This window comes from Rhineura floridana, chromosome 4, assembly GCF_030035675.1.
Source record: "Rhineura floridana isolate rRhiFlo1 chromosome 4, rRhiFlo1.hap2, whole genome shotgun sequence".
Classification (NCBI taxonomy): Eukaryota; Metazoa; Chordata; class Lepidosauria; order Squamata; family Rhineuridae; genus Rhineura; species Rhineura floridana.
The window spans coordinates 188,603,234-188,623,119 of NC_084483.1; the positions used below are offsets into that span (position 1 = coordinate 188,603,234).

The following is a 19,886-nucleotide window of genomic DNA, read 5'->3' on the forward strand; positions in this document are numbered from 1 at the left end:
CTAGCGTGACTACAGAACACACCCACCTGAAGGAATCTCCCTTTCCATGCAGTTTCTCCCCCACCCCCCTACAGATAAATGGAGTAGTGGTTGGATAGAACAGCTGCACTGGAACCATCAAGTGGGTGGGGTGTACTAGTGTCTTCTTATATGGTTGGGGGTGTATGTGAGATGCATCACTTCTCTGTGCTTCCCCTGGACCTAACCAAGAGGAGGGTGGGAGAATGAGCTTGGAATGTGAAGGGGAAGTCTTCCGCATCTCTCTGATCTCCATTAGGCTCTCCATAGCTGCTTTTTCTTAATCATGACATTGACTTAAATGTGCTAACACATTTAATCAGTGTTAACTACAAAGAGGTGGGGCTGTGTAAATGCAAAACTACAGCGGAGCTGAGTACCTGTTCAAGGTTATAGCATCACCACTATAGGGTGCACTGTGACTGTGGGACTGGAAGGGTGGGCTTTAGCCCTGCACCAGTTCTGCTGGAGGACCATAGGTGAGCATTTGCAAGGTACTCTTTGCCACATAGAGAGAAGTACGTGGTAGACTTGACTGTTTCAAGTAAGATGCTTAAAGTAATATAAAATAATGTGAAGTAGCTTAAAGCAACATGCTGTCCAAAAGCACCCGTAGGTGCTTCTTTAAGCAGATTATCAGACGTAGGTGTGTCAAACCTGTTCTTGTGTGCATGGGTGGGGTGGATGAGGATGACACCTACCAAAGCCTGCAGACATTCATCAAGGTAAGGGCACCTCTAAAATAGCCCCAATTGTATATTGCACTAGTGAGTGGGTGGAGAGGGGGGAGAAATGTAGTGAAGACACAGTACAAAATTTCACCATACTGGGGAGAGGGTGGAAAGCTTTTGTGATGAGAAAATGTCATTTCTGGAGTACAGAATGGGAGTGAGTGGAGGGTTAACTAAGAAATGTTCTTCCACTGTGGGTCACTCTAATTTTCTTCATTTTCCCACAACAGTTACTCAGTCTGACAAGCAAAAGCAAACTGCTGCTTTTGTAGCACTTGTTAATTTTGCTTGATTTAGCATATTTGCTGTTGAACGAAAATCGATTTTTCTTTTTCCTGCACAGCAAATTCACTGACTCCCCCCTTTCTCCCTTTAGGTATTTACTTAAATCTCTTCCTTAGGCAAAGTAAATAATTAGAGACACCTGCAGCCCTGATTGAGTTCTAATTCTCTTTCCAAGCAATGTGGGATTTGTACTATTAGGAACTCCATTACTGCCAAGAAACACATTGCGTAGGCTTCATCTAGGTGGAGGCATGAATGCATCTTACCAGTAATGTTAGTTTAATTCTTTAATAGCAGACTAGTAGATTTTTTTATCCTTGTTGTGCAAAGCAACCTTTCCAATAGAGGCGACTGTACAACGACAGCAAACTGCCAATATATAGTACCAATCCTGTAAACGGATGGGGGAGAGCCTCACTTTCTAAAAAGAAATAAAGAATGAAAGCTATAATAAAATACCAAGGGTTAGCTCTGTGGATGCAGTTAATTTTTGCTGCTCTCTTTGTTCCAGCTTTGTAGACATTCTGTTCAAATCCGTTCAGGTGCGCATGATCAATTCCTCTTTTTCTATCTTCTCATCTTCTTTAATCTGCTAGGTAGCTCAGTGACATTTTTTTTCTCCCACTTTCCATCTGTTCAATCCTTCTGCAGCCTAAATGAGTTTTATATACTCCCAATGGGTTCTGCAAAACAGGAGACTGTTATAATACTGACATCTACTGCCCCAGATATTGAAGTTGCCAGACCCTTTCCACACTTTTGTGTGCGGCTGCACAGATCCCTTTTCTCATGGGGCAAAACTGTTCTTGCTGGCACCCTATATTGGGTTCTCAGAGTCTCATTGCCCTACTGTGCCTTTCTGTGTCAGGAAAGGTAATGTGTCTAGCTTAGCATCTGACAGCAACCAGTCAGATGCATAAAGGACCAATGTTGGAAAGATTCCAGGGGCTTGGAATTTCAAAAAGCCAGCCATGGTTAACTCCTAGAAAATATAACATCCTTTGCATGCTTACTCAAAAATAAGCCCCGCTGAGTTCAATGGGGCTTACTCTCATCATGCAGTGGAGACTAGTCCATTAGGGCAAATGGGGTACTGCCCCAATGATCTCAATCTGCCCTCAACCAGCCCCCACCTGCCTGGCTTCTTACCTACAACTAGTCCAGAGGGTTGCAGTGCATGTTAGCTGCCTCCTCAGTGTTGCCTTTGTAGAACTCAGCAGGGAGAAGGATGGGGACAAGACTAGAACGAGTTGGCTCTGCCTGTCATTGACTGGCTGTTTGGGCTTCTTGACTTTTGCCTTACCGTTCCCAATGGGCACCAACTACCCTTGCTCCCATGTAAGTGCATAAGATTGCATTCAGCCTGCGCGTCACAAAATCTGTAATCTTACATCCAGTGTTGGGCACATTAATATTTGGTTTTTGTTCTTAAAAACTGGAGATAAACCACCCTCTGCCATTGTTGCCCATTATCTGGTAGTTATGAGTATGTTGTCCTTGAAAATTAATATGGTGGTTTTGTCCTTTTGTGTGGCCACTGATACATCCATATGCTGTAAAACAGCTTGGGGTGTTGCTCAGGTGAAGGAAGGCAAAATAAATTTCAGTAAGGCAATGACCATTCTTTTCATGGGTCTGGGTGCTAAGAATAATCATACTCTGCATTTATATTAGTGTCTTTTGAGTGTCCTGAGCTTTTTCATATACTCTATTTCAGTAGAGAATCAACAGACCTCTATTGTATGCTTGTATATTCAGAAGGCACATCCGCTATTCCAGCATTGTCTGTGAGCTTCACTCCTCCAACTCCATCACTTTTCCCCATCTGAAGGCTTCCTGTTCCCCTTAAACGACTCTGTCCCTTTCCCTTTGATACCGTTTATGCCTGGCACTACCTCCCAGAATGACTCTGTGATTCCACCTCTTGTACTTCCTTCAAATCCCTCCTCAAAATCCACCTTTTCTGTGAAGCCTTTGGCACAACCCCCTTAGTCCCATTACTATATGGTAACCAATCACATTATTCCCTTGTTTATCTCTTTCTCGTTTTCTCTCCTTCCTCTATTGTCTCCTTTGTTTTGAATTATAGTGTTGTATCCAGTGGAGTCATCCCATTAGTGCAAGGACTTCTGCTTGTGCAACGAAACTTCCTCTCCCTCTCCTCGCTCCCCACACCTTGTCCAAATCTGCTCTGGAGGGTTGGGTGAAAACTCAGGGCTGATTGGGGGTGGGGTACGCGGGGATAGGAGAAGGAGAGGAAGTTCCATTGCACAGGCAGAAGGCCTTGCACTAATGGGATGACATCATTGGATGCAACCCATAAATTGCAAGCTCTTTGGGGCAGGAACATGTTCTCTTGTACTTTTCAAAGTATGACCGCTGATGGTGGTATGTAAATCATCATCATCGTTCTCCTTAGGTACAGAAGAAGATCCCTGCTTGATCAGGCCAAAGGCCTCTCTAGTTCATCATTCAGTTCTGACAGTGGCCAACCAGATGCCTGTGGGAAGCCTGCAAGCAGGACCTGAGTACAGTAGTTCTTACTCTTTTCATGTCCCTTTAAATATAGTGGGACTTCATGTATGAACAGCTTGCTTAGGTGTAGGCTGCAAAATTAGGTTGTATTAGATTTAATATTTATACCACACTTTTCTATTAAATTCATAGTTAAAACAGCTTATAAAGAAAAACAACAAAGGTACTCTAAAGAACACAACGTTTATGTATTCAATATTTATTTATAGCATTTGTATGCCGCCCTATAAGATACCATTCTGTGGGAGGGTTGCAATAAATAGGTAAAAACAATTCAAAGACAAAAACATAAAATCAAAAGTCACATAAATACAACAAAACTCACCTCCCCCCTTCCCAAGCTGAGTTCAGAATTAAAAACTGAGAGGCTCAGATTAAAATAGATAAAACAATATCAGGACCAACAGTAATATGCCCCAACTACTGCTCTTCCTGCTAACTTCAGCTAAGCAGAGTTTATCTGACTCAGTTCTCCCAAAGGATCACCCCAGAGTCAGTCATTTTTCCAAGCAGCAGGTCCTCATATCTGCGGTTTCCTTCAGATTGTTCTAAACACTGATGACAATAGAAGAGAAGAAATAAGAGGGGGAAATTCTGTAGTATGTTTAGGATCCATGAAGGAAGGAATCAGAAAGAATGGCCCAGTCATCACTCAGATAAGTAGCAAAACATGGATAGAGCACAGACAGGGAGGAGTTCAGCTGTCTGCCTTCTATTTATTTAATGTTCTCTGGGATGCTTACAGTATTAATAAAATATTAAAAACATAACAATCCTAATTTTTTTTAAAAAACAGCAGATATAAACAGAATTAATTTTAAAAGGCCTGGGGAAAAATGAAATTACTTCAAAGGTGGTGCCAGGTAAGCTTCTCTGGGGAGAGCATTTCACAGCCAGGATGCCACTGCCGCAAAGGCCCTTTTCCTAGTAGCTACTTCCCACACCTTAATTGGCAGGGGCACCCAGAGAAGGGCTCCAAAAATGATATCAGATTCTAGGTAGGGCCATATGGGAGGAAGTGGTCCTTCAGATAACCTGACTTGGGACAAACCCTAGATTAGAACTAGATTGGTGAGTAAGATTTCTAATGACCTCAATAAGATTGCTGGTCTGTCTGGACAATTCCTGCCCCCACTCCATGCCTAGCTGAATAAATTATGCAAAATAAACCACTTCACATCTGCATAAAGATTTTCATAATTTATACAAGTCCACCTTTCTTTGGCATAGAATTTGGATTACCTTGATATGCTTACATTGCTTTGGTCATAGTCTTTGTCGAGTAGACAAAGTGATGTCTTCTTGGAATATTAATACAATTGTATTATAATACACAGTACCAGACTTTGTTATTGTTATGTGCCTTCAAGTCAATTACGACTTATGGCGACCCTATGAATCAGCGACCTCCAATAGCATATGTCGTGAACCGCCCTGTTCAGATCTTGCAAGTTCAGGTCTGTGGCTTCCTTTATGGAATCAATCCATCTAGTACCAGACTAAAGACCAAGATATGGACATGTTACTAGAGCACCATGAAAATGGCAATGCAACATTTTGTACCAAATTTTTCTGAATTCTGCAAGAAGAATTGGGAAATTTAACAAACGTGAAACTAAGGAATAGTGAATTAATGAATTTGACTTGCAAGCACTTTTCTTACTTTGCTTCGTGGCTCATTTGCTTTATAGGATGCTGGGGTTGTGATGGGATGTTTGTTTGGAGTGCTTAATAAATTATTAAAATTATGATTAATTTATAAATTATAATTATTCAAAAATTCTCAGCTCAGTCAGTCTGTCTGACACTCCAATAGGGAGGGTGGTCCAAATGTTTAACTTTGTAGCTGATGGTCACAGATGCACAGCTGTCTTTTCATTTTGGCTGCTGATTTTATTTTGAAAGTTTACAGGAGAAGGAATTGGATACAGTAATTTGAAGAGACACAACAAAAAGATCAGTCATGGTTTGATAATTGTTATAACATTTTGAAATGTCCTGTTCAGGAAAAAATAAGATAGCCCTGATATGTTCTGCATTGGGATTGTATTCAGTGAGGTCTGATGCCTTTGCCCATTTTTGGAAAATGTTTGGGTGGTTATTTTTATATCATTTTTTGCTTGATTTTGGTGCCCTTAAAATGGGAAGATTACAAGTTCAGTAGGTTTGCATATGCATGTCTTGTGACTCCTAGAATAGCAATAAGTTAAGGGCTAAAGGAGGGATGGGGAGAGAGAAATGTTCTGTGCACCAGTGGACGGCTGAAAGTTAGTAATGCTGATATCTATCAGCATTACTAGATCCATGCATATATTTGTAAAGTTTGCCCATTTGCATGACTGTAATTATGCTAATAATATGCTCCTATAGCATCTGACAAAACTATCTCGATTCCCCAGGCATTTTTGGGTGAGGTGGGAAAAATCCAGAAGAGTAAATGTTTATAGGAGATAACTACCATAGTAACAGATTTGTCATTAGTTGTCTCTTCATTGGCTGAATAGAGTAAGGCCAGTTCAAGAGATGCAGTTTATGCCGTTGGCTTCCAGCAGTAATGCAGAAATCTCGGTTGGGGCAAGGAAGAAGCCCCTACCGTTCTGGAGGATATTTTCTGTTCTGCTGGCTGGGAAATAGAACAGCACGTTTTAATGACCTACGATACAGTTTGGTCAGTCTCTGAATTGGAAGCGTTCCAATTATGATTTGCAGTGGTTTAATTATTTTTATTTATTTATTTATATAACATCATATGTGTACATGGCATGTTGCTAAAAACAGGTATAACAAGTCAAAGACCCTACCACAAGGGGAATTACACTCTAAAAACAGGCATAGGGAAACAACAGAGGAAGTAAGAAAATGGAGGCATGGGCAGGCAGGGGAATAATTTGAGTTTATTTCAGTTGCATGTACTTTTGCTTAGTCAAGAATTGTCTGTTGGATTATCAGATCAAGGGAAGCAGAAGAAGAGGCAAAGGTCCAGAATAGTAGTTACAGTCATAGGCTTTGTTTGCACATCATGGTAAGCCAATGTCCATGTGAATGCGCTGGGTCCCAAAGAGGAACCCATACCCATTTTGCTCCTTCCCAGGCTTTATTCAATGCGGGACAGCAGGTAAGCCATGGATTTTGGTTCAGGAGGAGAGGCTTTAACCACAGGCCTTGGTTCAGATGAAATCCTGTACCACGCTGAGCTAAAAAAGCCAAGTGGGATGCAATCTCCTCCTCGGGAGCCAGCATGTTCACCCATTCACACTAAGCCATGGTTTGGCTGAACATTATGTGCTAACACATTCATTGTCACGATCAATTTCTATACCACATTTCCCACAAATAAATTTGTGATCAAACCAGTTCACATAAAAATGTACTGTAAAACATCTCAGTCAAATAATAATAGTCCTAATAAAACATCCAGTGTGACTAGGGATGGAAGGATCTGCCAATTTTGATCTTCTCAGTTTCTCATTTTTCTAAGCTTAAATTTGGTTCTCCAGATTTCTGCAGCAAAAAAAGAATCCTCATGAAAATTCTTAAGCATATTAGTGTAAATTTCTCCTAATAAATACATTTTTGTATACAGTTTTGACTAATGTATACATTTTTGCAAGCAGTTTAGCTTAATATTTTGCATTTTTGTATATTTTCACCAAATTTTTTTTGTGCACACACTTCCCCCTAATATATGCATTCTTGTAAACATTGCTTGGTTGAAGAATTGCATCGCAAAATTTGGATAAGTGTGAATTTCGAAGGATGGCTGTGTTTCGGTCCTCATATTGTTTCATAAAGGGCAAATTTGATAAATTCAGCTTCATATGCAAACTGAATGTAATTTCTCTCTCATTCTTAAATAGCCAGCCAAAAAAAATTCTGGCGGCTCCATGGTAGACCATTATTCCCTGTTGTCTGTCTGTAGGCTGCCTCTGAACATGAAGGTTCCATTAGAAGTCCCCCAATATAATTAACGGGGGGTGTTCCAACACCACCTCCAAAATTGTCCTGGCCTTCTAGCAGAGGGGGTGTGTGGGGTGGAAGGTACAGCAGCAGGATCTATGGGATCTATGTTCTGCCTCTTTATTGCAAAATCAGGTACAATCCCTTGATACTGGTGCCCAGGCACACTGGCTTCCTAGTGAGAGAAGTGGAATTTTTGTATATGATGGCAATGCCTCTGCACTGCCAGCCCTGTGCTGGTGCTATTGTGAGTACCCAGGAGGGCAGAGCTTGCCTGCTCCAGCCAGGCTTTCCATCTTGTCTACTATGGATGGCTGAATCTGACAATTTTGGTTTCTTTTCGTTTCTAATTTTTTCAATCTTAATTTCAGTTCTCCATATTTCCATATCAGTTTGTGTTTTTTTTTAAATAAAAAAGTCTTCATGAAAATACATCATCAGCATATTACTGCCGATTTCTCTTAATATACACATTTTATGCGGTTTTGCCTAATATTCTCATCTGTGCAAAGCATTTTTCCCTAATATAATGCGTTTTTATATGTCATTTTCACTAGTACATGCATTTTTATACACACTTTACCCTAGTATATGCATTTATGTACACATTGCTTGACTTAAGAACTACATTGCAAAATTTGGAGCAGTGAGAATTTTGAAGGATGGCTATATATTGGTTCGCATATTGTTTTGGAAAGTGTGAATTAGATAGGTTCTCCTTTAAATGTGAACTGAATTGGACTTCTACTTCATCCCTATTGCCCACTCAGGCCAGCTCCCTCATCTATGATCAAGTACAGAATATTTTCATTTTGAGTGCATGGAAAATACACTATATCTTTACAACAAATGTGTAATAGACTGGTTTTGTGATAGTGCTGCTGGAAAAACCATGATGTAGTTGGAATTAGTAGAACAATTTTATTGGGTAAATCCTATTTAAGGTGCAGTGCTACTCTGGTGCTATACATGCTTACCTGGGAGTAAGTCCACTAGAATTCAGTGGGACTTATTTCCAAGTAAACATATGTAGGATTGCACTGTTAGCTAATTTCCACACAGAACCAGTAGGCTAGTGTGCTGTGAACACAGCCCTTATAACTACGTGTGAATTTACTGCAACAAAATGAATGGAAGGTCTGACCTCTCAGCAAGGTTATCACAGTTTAACATCTCTGGCTATGCCCTTACAGTATAGATGCTGGCTGCTTCACAGCGGTATATGTTTTACACGTTTTCTGAAGAACACTTCTACAGAAGTCCATGTCATGGTTTCTGTCTAGCCATTTTGAGTTGTTCCCTGTATTGTCAAGTCTTTTAATTGTAATTGAAGTACACCTGTGTATTCTCCCCAGCGGAACGTCTTCCCTAGGGAGGCTTGCCTGGCGCCTGCCTTGTTGTCTTTCTGGGTCAGGCAAAGACTTAAAAAAAAAAAAACCCACCAAGTTTGGGGAAAAAAACCCACCCAACTGTCTGAGTCTCAGAAACAACAACAAATAAATATACTGATGTTTGTTGAAAACTTCTCCCGGGCCTTCCCAAATTAATCCATTCTGTTTCTGCAGCTTTTAATTATTGCTGACTTCATTTTTCTTAATGATTTGTATTCTGTTTTATATTCTATTTTTATATTATTGGTCGGGTATTCATTGAATGTAGAACTGTCTATACGTTCTTAAATAAATGAACAGACAAATAAATAGGAACATAGGAAGCCGCTTTATACCAAGTGAGACCATTGGCCAGTGTTGAGTAGTGGTTAGAGTGTCGGACTATGACCTGGGAGACCAGGGTTCAAATCCCCACACAGCCATGAAGCTCACTGGGTGACCTTGGGCTAGTCGCTGCCTCTCAGCCTCAGAGGAAGGCAATGGTAAACCACCTCTGAATACCGCTTATCATGAAAAACCTATTCATAGGGGTCGCCATAAGCTGGGATCAACTTGAAGGCATTCCATTTTCCATTTATTAGGTTTATATCCTGCCCTTTCTCCCAGTAGGAGCCCAGGGCAGCAGTATTGTCTAAACTCCTGCTCAGTATTGTCTAAAACAGCAGATAAAACAACTCAAATCAAGACTAGCAATCCCAAAAAGCATTATATAAAATAATAAGCAGTGGCAGTTTAAAAATCCAGCCCAACATCATTAGTTGGAACAGAAATGTCTTTAGCTGATTTTAAATGGACTTTAAAGAGGAAGCCAAATGTGCCTTCTGTGGAAGGGCATTCGACAAAGATGGGGCCACCAGTGACAAGGGTCTGTCCCTTGTTCCCCCTCCCCCCAAAATCTGAATGACCTTAATAGCAGACCTGTGAGCAGGCCAGTTGGTTGACTAACGGGGTATGCTGGTCAGTTGCAGTCCTGATGAAAGAATGCTTTTGTGCCTACCCTGATTAATTGTATTTTATATATACAATTAATTTACTGGGAGGAAGGGTGGGATATAAATCAAATAATAAATAAATAAATATTTAATTATATTGTATATGCTGTATAGTTGGCATGCATGCATAGTATGCTACATAATGGCAGACCCTGTCACAGCTCTGAGAACCACAGCTTCTTGGATTGTCACAGTATACAATATACACAAGATCAGAGTTGGAAAAATAGCGAGCATCAAATTTTTAGGCATCAGCCCTGCAGAGGGATGGAAAGTAGGTCAAAATTCTTAGGTGTCAGAGCCAAATTTGTAGGCAGCTGGTTGACCAGCTGCTTAGGATTTTTCCAGCATTGCCTAAGACATTACCTCCTTTTCTATTTCCTATTGTATTATTTAGCATTGACTAAATGTATGCTCTTAACAATGCCATCTATGTGCTAAATCAATCCAACACAGCTAGGGTGCATCATAGGGTGGTTTTGATGACTGTTCCAAAATAGTTGAGCTCCCTCCCTTGTCTAAAACCTCAGTCTTGAGTATCTTTCACAAGTGTTGCAAGACTATGGTGTTTATCCTATGTTTATTTTCAAGGGAGTCTGGGTAAACATGGAGAGACTTTTAGCTGCAAATTATTAACAGAGCAATCTTGTACATGTCTATTCAAAGTAAGTCCTCCCTAGTAAGCGCCTATAGGATTGCATTTTAGGTTGGGGGTTCAGTAGAGAGTTTGGATTGTAGAGTGGTGTTTTTCCTCAATTTTAAGTTTGGGTATTAATTGTTGAAGATGCATTTTAATCTACTACTACCCATCTTAAGTTTTCAGAAGCAGTTGGACTCTCTACATCTATATATTTTAAAAACCAATAAATACTTGATAAACTCCAGTAGTCACTTGGACAGAGCCTGCAGATTGCAATTTTAGCCATCCTGTTTCAGAGTTTTGGAAAAATAGTCAGGATTGTCAAAACAGGACAGTGTTCTGCAGTTATGTGCAAGAAACTAGGTGCCAGCTGAAAATCTTCAGTTTCCTTTTCTTATTTTAAAAAGGTCAGTGTCTAGCAATTTAGCCTGCAAAGACAGGTGTGATAGTGCATGGCACTGGTAAAAAACCTCAGCCCTCCAAGTTTTTTTGTCTGGTCCTCAGGTCTCTTCCCCAGCCCAACCCCCATGGCCCTGCTTCATACCCTCCTTGAGAGTGTTGTGGCCTGGCCAGAATGTGTCCTTGAAAGCCTGGATGAAGGATAGCAGGGTGTGTGAGAGTGTGTGTAGAAACTAGCTTACCCTACAAAGGTGTAATTTTCATTTGTTGCTTCATCCACTTTTGCCTTTGGCTCTGCCCACCACTCGCATGTGGCCCCTGGAATGTTGCCTAGAAGGGAATATGGCCCTCAGACTGAAAAAGGTTCTCCACTTCAGTGTTATGGTTGAGTCTTAGCGAAATTTCAGAAGCAAAAAACAGGGAAGTGGGGTGTAGGGAGAGAGAAGAGATGCTATGCTGGATTTCCATTAACATACAAAGTTGCTTTTTTCTGTGCTAGGCCATTGTACCGTGTAGTCAAGTGCTGTGACTGAGAGTAGCTCTTTGAAGTCTCAGGCAGAGTTTCCTTTCCCAGTCCTGTTACTGGAGATGTGAGACATGTGCTGCACCACCACTGGGCTCTGGATTCCCCTAAGGGACAGGATTTCAGGGATAGGGCTTCAGTGTCCCGTACAGATGATTGCACCACTTCCATGAGCTAGCAGAACAAACAATGCAAAATGAGCAAATCTGCTTGATATGCATAATGTACACAAGGTGCAGAATTCAGCATTCTTCAGAGCAGCAAAATGCTTTATTTAGGGCAGACTACAGTGGGACCCAGAATGTGCATGCTAATTTTTCCTTCCTCAACCCTTTTGCCATTTGCTGCAAGAATCTTCCTTCTTGCTATGTTAGTCGATGTATAAGAAAGATCTTCTTTCAACCTATCAGACAGTACATCAAAAAGATAGTGAAGATGATACAATCTCTTTTGTGGCTTCTGTCTACTGAAATTTGGTTTAGAAGAATTTCTGCAGTAAAATGGCTCATGGGAATAAGGCTCCAATCAAAGGTTCAGGTGATTTATGAACATACTCCACTGCAGCTGTGTTGGCTGAGGGTACCTGTGCCAAATCCTTTTGAGGTGGTGGAACTGGTCCAAACCACGATGAGACACTGCTCTTCTTTACAACCTTAAGCAGTGACCCCAAGTGTAATAATTTCTCCTCAACCATCTGCTTCCCATTCTTGCCAGAGGGATTTCTACAGAACTTCTGCCTAACTTTTGAATAAGTATATTCTGAACAGACTTGTGAGCTACATTATCGTAAGAGAGAACTCATGATATTACATTGCCCTTTGAAGAGCAAAGGTTGCTGCAGATATTGGTAATGATGGTTGGCTTGTTTTCAAATAGTATTTATTGGAGTAATTTCATGTATAAACAAAATCATATCATTTTACTAAAATAAAATGGACTTCTATAACATTCTTACATGGAGAATGCATGTGCGCCAAACTCTTTAAACAAGATTCAGCCATGCATGCACAGACACACATAAGTTTTATCTGTTAGAGAGAGTCGATTCATTATATATGATGCAACTGGACACCTAACCTTCACTTAACGTTGTAAATATTATTGTGATCTGTTAGGTCAGGACAGTGTTAATTGTGTCACTCCAGAGGCATCTCCCTCTACAGCTAAAACAGCATCATCTGCTAGCAAAATGGAACAGAACCACTGTCACTTTTCAACCCCTAAAATTGCCAGCACAGCATTGCTTGGGATGAGAAGGCAATCAATACTCCAGTTACCTTTTGGACATCTTGTGAGACATTATTCCGGCTGCATTTACCTGCCGCTTCTCTGCTCCAGTATCATCTCTTGGATAGCGTAGGTTTCAGAAGGAACAATTGGCACAGGTGACAATTTTGCTCTTTGCTCTAATGCAAAATGCTGAGCAGAGCCATGCTGGAACAGATCAGAGGCCTATGTAATCCAGCATTCTGTTCTCACAGTGACCAACCAGATATGTATGGGAAGCCCTCAATAGCCCTATCCTGCTTGTGATGCGTACTGCCTCTGATACTGCACTTAATATGGCCATCGTGTCTAGTAAGCTATTGATAGCTTTATCCTGTAGGAATTTGTCCAATTTCCTTTTAAAGCAGTTGAAGTTGGTGGTCATCACCACATCTTGTGGTAGCAAACATTGTACTTTTATGCACTGTGGGAAGTAGTACCTCTTTTTGTATGTCCCCAAACTTCCAGCATTCAGCTTCATTAGATGGCTTCAAGGTATAATATTATGAAAGAGGGACAAAAACGTCACTTTCTCCACACCAAGCATAATCTTATACACCTCTATCATGTCCCCTCTTACTCACCTTTTTTCTGAACGGAAAAGCCCCAAATGTTGTAAACTTTCCTCATGAGAGAGTTGCTCCAGGGTCTTGATAATTTTGGTAGCCCTTTTCTGCACCTTTTCCACTTCTGCAGTGTTCTTTGTGAGTCTTCTCTGTACAGAACTGAGCTCTTAGACATTGCAGTCCTGAACGTTTCTTCATAACATGTTTTGCCTTGAAATAACCTGCTCAGAAACAAAAGTAATTTGGATGCCTCTTACTGAGGGTGGATTTATTCCATGCCGCATTCCTTCCCCCATCCCCCAGCAAATTAATGTGTTACGTGTTTTCTTCTTTATTCGTTTTCAGACATCAATTGAACACAGTTTTGTTTCAAAGGACAGCTGGGATCCACTGAGTTATGAGATTGTGTTAACTCCTGGTGCTTCCGTAGGATGTCTTTGTTTTTTGGGGTTTTTTTTAAATGCCCCCTTCATCATAAGGTGTCAAGGAGATTACCTCTTCCCCCCATCCCCCCAAAAGTACATAGAGCTGAAGAAGAATATTGGAAGAGTGACACTGCATCCCATGTCCTTTTTCAACTGTGTGTTTTTCAAGGCTCACATCAGCAGCTGAACAGAAAGCAGAGTGACCAAGAGTATAGGTGCAGCAGTGTTGGGGGGGGGGCAGAAGCAGAGCAGGAGCAGGAGCAGCACTGTGTTTGCTGGGTCACAGATGAGGTGGAGCAAGGTGGTGGTGGGGTTGGGGCAAGTGTCCCCCCAAACAAGGAGTGTGCCCCCCTCCTAATATATTTCACCCACCTAGATGTATGCTTTGCTTCTTCTATGCCCTTCCAGAATTTTTTTCTGTTGCTGTGGGGGAGTTCCAGGTTGGCAGCTGTGGCATTTTGCAAGTGTGGGCACACCTGCTGTGGGGTGCTAACATCACCAACACTGAGCTCCCCTGACCTCACTGCTGCATCGCCCCATTCCTGTCCCAGTAAATGCAGTACTGCCACCGGGAGGTGTGAAAACTGACCAGCCTCAGTCACAGCGGAGGAGGAGGTGGTGGTGGCGGCAGCAGCAGCAGCAAAGCCACTTTCTTTTATCAATATTTTCTTTAACAAATATCAATATTTTATTTCACAAACATTGATATTTTCTTTAGTTTATTGATATTTCTGATACTTTGAAGTAAATATTGATATTTTAAAAATATTGATACTAATATATCAATTTTTTGGGAGGGAAAAGATTGGGCCAGTAAAAGCAGTGGGTAGTGGACAAAGAAATGAACTCAAATTGATACTGCCTGTTAGGTCGATGGAATGCTTTTGAAGCAGCACTGGCCAATGGATCCCATCCCTGTTGGCAACCTCTGCCTACTTGCATACTTTCCAACTTACCAGCAGTAAGGACCATGAACATGCCTTTTCATTTTAAAAGCAAGCCAAGATTCCTAGAAAACCAAATTCTACAGCACTTCCCCAATTTTGTTGTGGGATGTATGTGTACACATGCATCACCATAATGTGTGTGACATTATGACTATTAAATATTCTTCCCTAATATTGCTTCAATATTAAAAATTAAAACTCTGCAACTGCGAGTGTCTGCATTCCTGGAGGAAGCCACCTAGAATATCCTACAGGGAATCAGTTTTCTTAACAGATGACATTCAGCCAAGCTGACGACCTGAAGCAGCATTAACAAGCTAAAGCTAAAGAAATGTAGCTCTTCACCCCAAACTGCTTCCAATGTAGACAGAGTATATAAAAAGAAATCAATAGAAGTCACTACAAATCATGTGTAGAATGTAAGTAATATTTTGGAGAAAGCTATGCAGTAACAAAACCTTTAAGGTTTTATCTGTTAGAACACTTAAATGTTCACTTTAGAAGTTAGCGTCTTTTCCAAACTGTGGACATAAGCTTGAATGAGTGTGAGGCTGGCCTATTCATTTGTCCATAATTCTGTCACAGACTGGGTGAAAAGTCCAGTGGGAAATCAGGGGGCAACCTCTGGATCCAATGAAACAAGATATATATCCAGTGTATTTTACCTTTATAGCCTGCCTTTCTCCCATGGAACACAAAGCAGTGTGCATGAGATTCCCAGGGGCTCTCCCATTCAGATGCTGCCTGCACCCAGGTGTGCTTGGCTTCTGCAAAATGATGCACCTGTCTTTGTAGTTTTGGGGCCAGTTCATACATCACTTTCCCCTACGTATAGATACAGAAAGTGAGAGCCAGGTTCCATGTTCTGTTGATCACCCTCAAGTTCAGGATCCCCCCCCACAAATAGCCAGTGTGGAGGAACAAAGGACTCAGTCCAGACTGGGACCACCAGAGGGGCCAAAGGATTAAAGTCTCGTGCCCATCCAACTCCACTGCTAGTGACCTGATCCTATAGTTTGTATGAAGGGCAAAGTTGATGATTAGTGTAATGTGTACTTTCATCTTAATCTGTGCATGTAAATCAGCCCCCGTCATGGCAAGTGAACAAAGAAAAGGATTTGTTCCAGTGGTCACCTACACTGGCCAGCAGCATTCACTATCTAGAAGGTGTCAGTATTTACTGTTTCCCACCGCCATGTGACCCATTTTTGCTGGATTATGTTTGCTGATATAATTTACCTATATAAAAAAGGTTTCATAATATACCAATACCGAAAGTCAAATATATCCAGATGGCACCAGTTTTAATGCAGAAGCGCAATACTTGGGGGAAGATTTATTGTTTTTCTGGTTGAAGGCAATTTCACTGCAGTGTAATATTTGTGATTATTTGATCTTACTTTGTCAGTATTTGATCAGTTTCAGTGGAAAAAGACGTCTGTCTCCTTGAGGGTAAAAATTCAATAATGGAGAAATGTCTCAATATCTTAGTTGCAGTTCATGATCTTGCCAAAGTTCATAATTCCTTGCCTTGGAACACAAACCTCTGTGATAAATAATCAAATGTGAACATTATGACCCCCCCCCAGGTCTTGTCTATCTAGAATTCTAATCCAAGCCAGGTAATAACTCCTCTCTCCCACACCAAGCTGACTTGCTCAGTCTCTCTTAACTATTGACACCTGTTTTGGGGAGGTTAATCTATGGACGGGTTAGTGCTTTGACCTTGAAGGAACTTGCATTCTTATTGATGTGTTCCTGGTAAAAGTCTGAAGAGTGGATGTCTGTAGCTAGGATCCAGAGAGGTAACTAATCCACATGTTGTTTTCTTTGAAGCTGCTTTTCTAAGCTCCAGAAAGTCTGGGAGTTAAGCAGGAGGAGTGTCTGGTAAGGAAACTGGTGCATGCACTGATTTGATTTATGAATTTGCATTGTGGTGCATAAGTTATAGTAGACAGCAGGTCTTGGACAGGTTAAACTAGAATTGTTAGTGGAAGGACACAACTTGGGTCTTGCGGATTTAATATAAAGCAGAAGGTTGAGGGTGCAGCATGGACAAGTAGGAAAATGAAGTGGAATCTAATGCCTCCCCCAAACCAGTTTTGCCCCAGCTGTTTTTCTTCCAGCAGGTTTATTACTGAATTCAGAGCCTTACCTGGAGAAAAAAAGCTTGGGGCAGGGGGCGGGGAGAGAATCAACTTTTAATGGTGGGAAGTGCTGGAGAGGAGGACTTATTTCTTGACTTTGCTATATTTTATCCCTCCAACCACCACCTGCCACTTTATATTAAGTTAATGGCAGCCTGGATTTTACACACTGGTCTGTCACTGTTGATTGAAGTTTGACCCTTACATCTTGTGTTTTTCTAGCAGTGCCAGTCACCACCTACTACAGATTATGTTTACGTAGCGATTTCCATTCTAATTATCTGTTTTCAATCACTTGCATTTTGCATAAACTTTCCAAGCTTCTTCTGTGCCACAGGTGTGTGTTATTTAATTGAACAATTAACAGTGCCAACTCTGTGGTATTCAGCACAAGTAAAAAGAGTTTGCAAACTTTTGTTACACAAAGCGCACTTGTGTTTTTTTTAAAAAATAACAGTAAAATTGATGGCAGCTGAATGGAATGTATGGAATGGACATATTTCTCACAGAGTATATTACAGTGAAAACTGGGGGAAATCAGAGTGTTTGAACAAAGCTCCACAGGCATTCTTGGTAAACATTTCCATAAAAGACATTTGTATGTCAGGACCTCTCTCTGTATGGAGTCTCAAACCAGCATCCTCTGGGAACAGAGCTGGATTTTTGCTCTCATAAGCTACGATCTAAACAACGTTCACAATTAGTTCTGCGTGCCCAGATAGGCTTTGGGCTTCAGTCACTCAAATAGCATCTTCCTCTGTGCCACATTTTTGACACCAAAAGCAGATTGGAACATGGCATGGGTGCTTATCATGTTTAAAACATTTTTAAAAAACCCACTGGTCATGGGCCTATCTAAAGTAACATTTTGGACTCCCAGCCTTACCCAATTGCCTCAGCGTTGCACATTCTTGTTGCATCGGTTTGTGCACTGGCCCAAGAGCCTGTGCCAACCATGTGCTGTAGGAAGGAAAGAAGCCATTTTAAAATTAATTTTTACTTGCATGTTTAACGAAGACAGAAAAGAGGGAAAGAAAAAACTGTAAAAGGTAATACTGTAATAATAATAATAATAATAACCATCAGTTCACATTACATGTACAATAACCATCAGTACATCCATCTTACGTTAAAGATATAAGTTCATATAAGCCATCCAGATGTCCAAATAGGTATCCACATTAAATTGATGTCTGTATGTAGCTGGGGCAGTGAGGTCCTCAGACCATTGTGTGATAGATGGTGGGTATTTATCCTTCCAGGCTCAAAGTATATGCCTCTTAGCTGCCATAAGGCCTGCAAAATCCACTTTTGTTGTCTTTGTGGACAGGAGGCAAAGTACTGTGCTCATCTGTGGTTTTGAACTCCTCAGCAAAACCTGCCTTCCAGTGCATAACTAATAGGTGCCAGAGGTAACATCTGTTAAAACCTTCCCCTGTGCCCAAGGGAAGGAAATGAGCAGGCTCTCTTTGGTCGATAAACTTTCATTATATTATGTACAGCATGAACACCAGTGGCAAACCAGCATATGAAATGTGGTCCATACCTATTTTCTCGGAACTGTCAGGAAGACAAAATCAATTCTTTTATTGTTTAGGTGACAGGTGGAGACCCTTTTATTCTCCAAGATTTTCAAGAGGTAGTTGGTGGCTTCTCCCTTTATCATTCTGGAAAACAAGTTTTTATCCAATTGTAGACAGTTTCCTGTTGCTCCTGTTCTTTTAAAAATATTTGTGTGCTTTTTTAATTGTTTTATAATTAAATAGTTTTAATAGAAAAGTGATACATAATACTTCAAATAAAGAGAAATAAGCAAACTCTTGAGCTCGAAAGGAAAGTGGAGAGAATGCTTGAACCACACAGTCATCTGCTACCATAGAGACTAACAAATGTGTCGTAGCATGAGCCTTAGTAAACAAGGTGCAACTTCATCAGATGCATGAATTGGACCATTTAACTTAGGACCAGGTTATCTAACGAGCTGCTTCGCCCTGTATGTCCCTGCCTGGCAATGGTGCTTCTCAGATGGGGCAATGCTGAGAGTACCTTGCGCCCCAGAGGTGAGCTTAGCTTGCACTAGGAACTGGGCTTTTAGTGTTGTAGCTCCAATCCTCTGGAATAAATTACCAGCTGAAACTAGACAAACACCTAATGTCATAATGTTTAGGCACCTGTTGAAGACATTTTTATTAAAGAAAGCTTTTCCTAAGGGGTGACCCAGTCACGTATGGAATATTAATTGCATATTTGTAGATACGGTTTTATTGGGGATTTTTTTGGAATTTGTAAGATATGGTTTCATTGTTTTTCTGGAATTTGTAAGTCATGGTTTTATTGTTTTTAGAGTTTTGTAGAACTAATTTTATTGCTTTTAGAAAATACTTTTTGTGTTTTATCCTTTTTTATCTTGTATACCACTTTGACGATCTCCGGCTATGAAGAAGTTTATAAATCTGTTAAAAATAATACAGTATAAACATAGGTCCAGAAGGAAAGGGATAGGAAAGAGTCTTTTACAGGATGAGATTAAAGAAAGGCATCCTGAGATATACCATGTCTTTATCAATCAAATCAAAATTCAGGCTGCGACCATAAACAAGCTAGGGTAGCCTTCATCAACTTGATGCCCTTCACATATTTTGATCGCTCCCATCAACCATTGTTGTACTGTCAGTTATAGTCCAAAGCATTTGGGGGGCACCAGGTTGGCAAAGGTTGCACAAAGGAGTAAGCCACATTGGGATTTACTGAGTAAGCATCCATAGGATTGGGCTGTTAATCACTAGGATTCACTCAATCCAAAGACATAGGTAAACCAAGGCACACTGGACTGTAGCAGGCTAGAGCTAAGTCTTATAATTGGTTGTAAACATCTGGTTTATGCTATTTATTCGGTGATTTTCATGTGAATGCAAGTTGAACTGAAAATTAGTAGCTGACAGCAGATGTGCAGTTTTCATGATATAACTATACCAATTCACTAATGACTTGATGAACCATTATTTTTGTTAATGGGGCTTATTCATGTAAATATGTGGGTCTTGCAGAAAGGCAATACTTTGTA

At 40.7% G+C, this 19,886-nt stretch overlaps 1 protein-coding gene across 6 annotated transcripts in view; it reads left to right on the plus strand.

Moving 5' to 3' along the window:
* SLC8A1 (solute carrier family 8 member A1) overlaps nucleotides 1–19,886 on the plus strand; it is a 400,022-nt gene that overhangs the window by 55,076 nt on the left and 325,060 nt on the right. Inside the window, exon 1 of one of the 6 annotated variants that reach the window (XM_061625556.1) lies at nucleotides 16,404–16,480. The exons of 4 other annotated variants lie outside the window; for them this stretch is intronic. The gene's annotated coding sequence lies outside the window, so the exon portion shown is untranslated. Of the gene's footprint in view, nucleotides 1–16,403; nucleotides 16,563–19,886 lie in introns of those variants that run through there. One more of the 6 variants, XM_061625552.1, reaches the window with a different exon arrangement.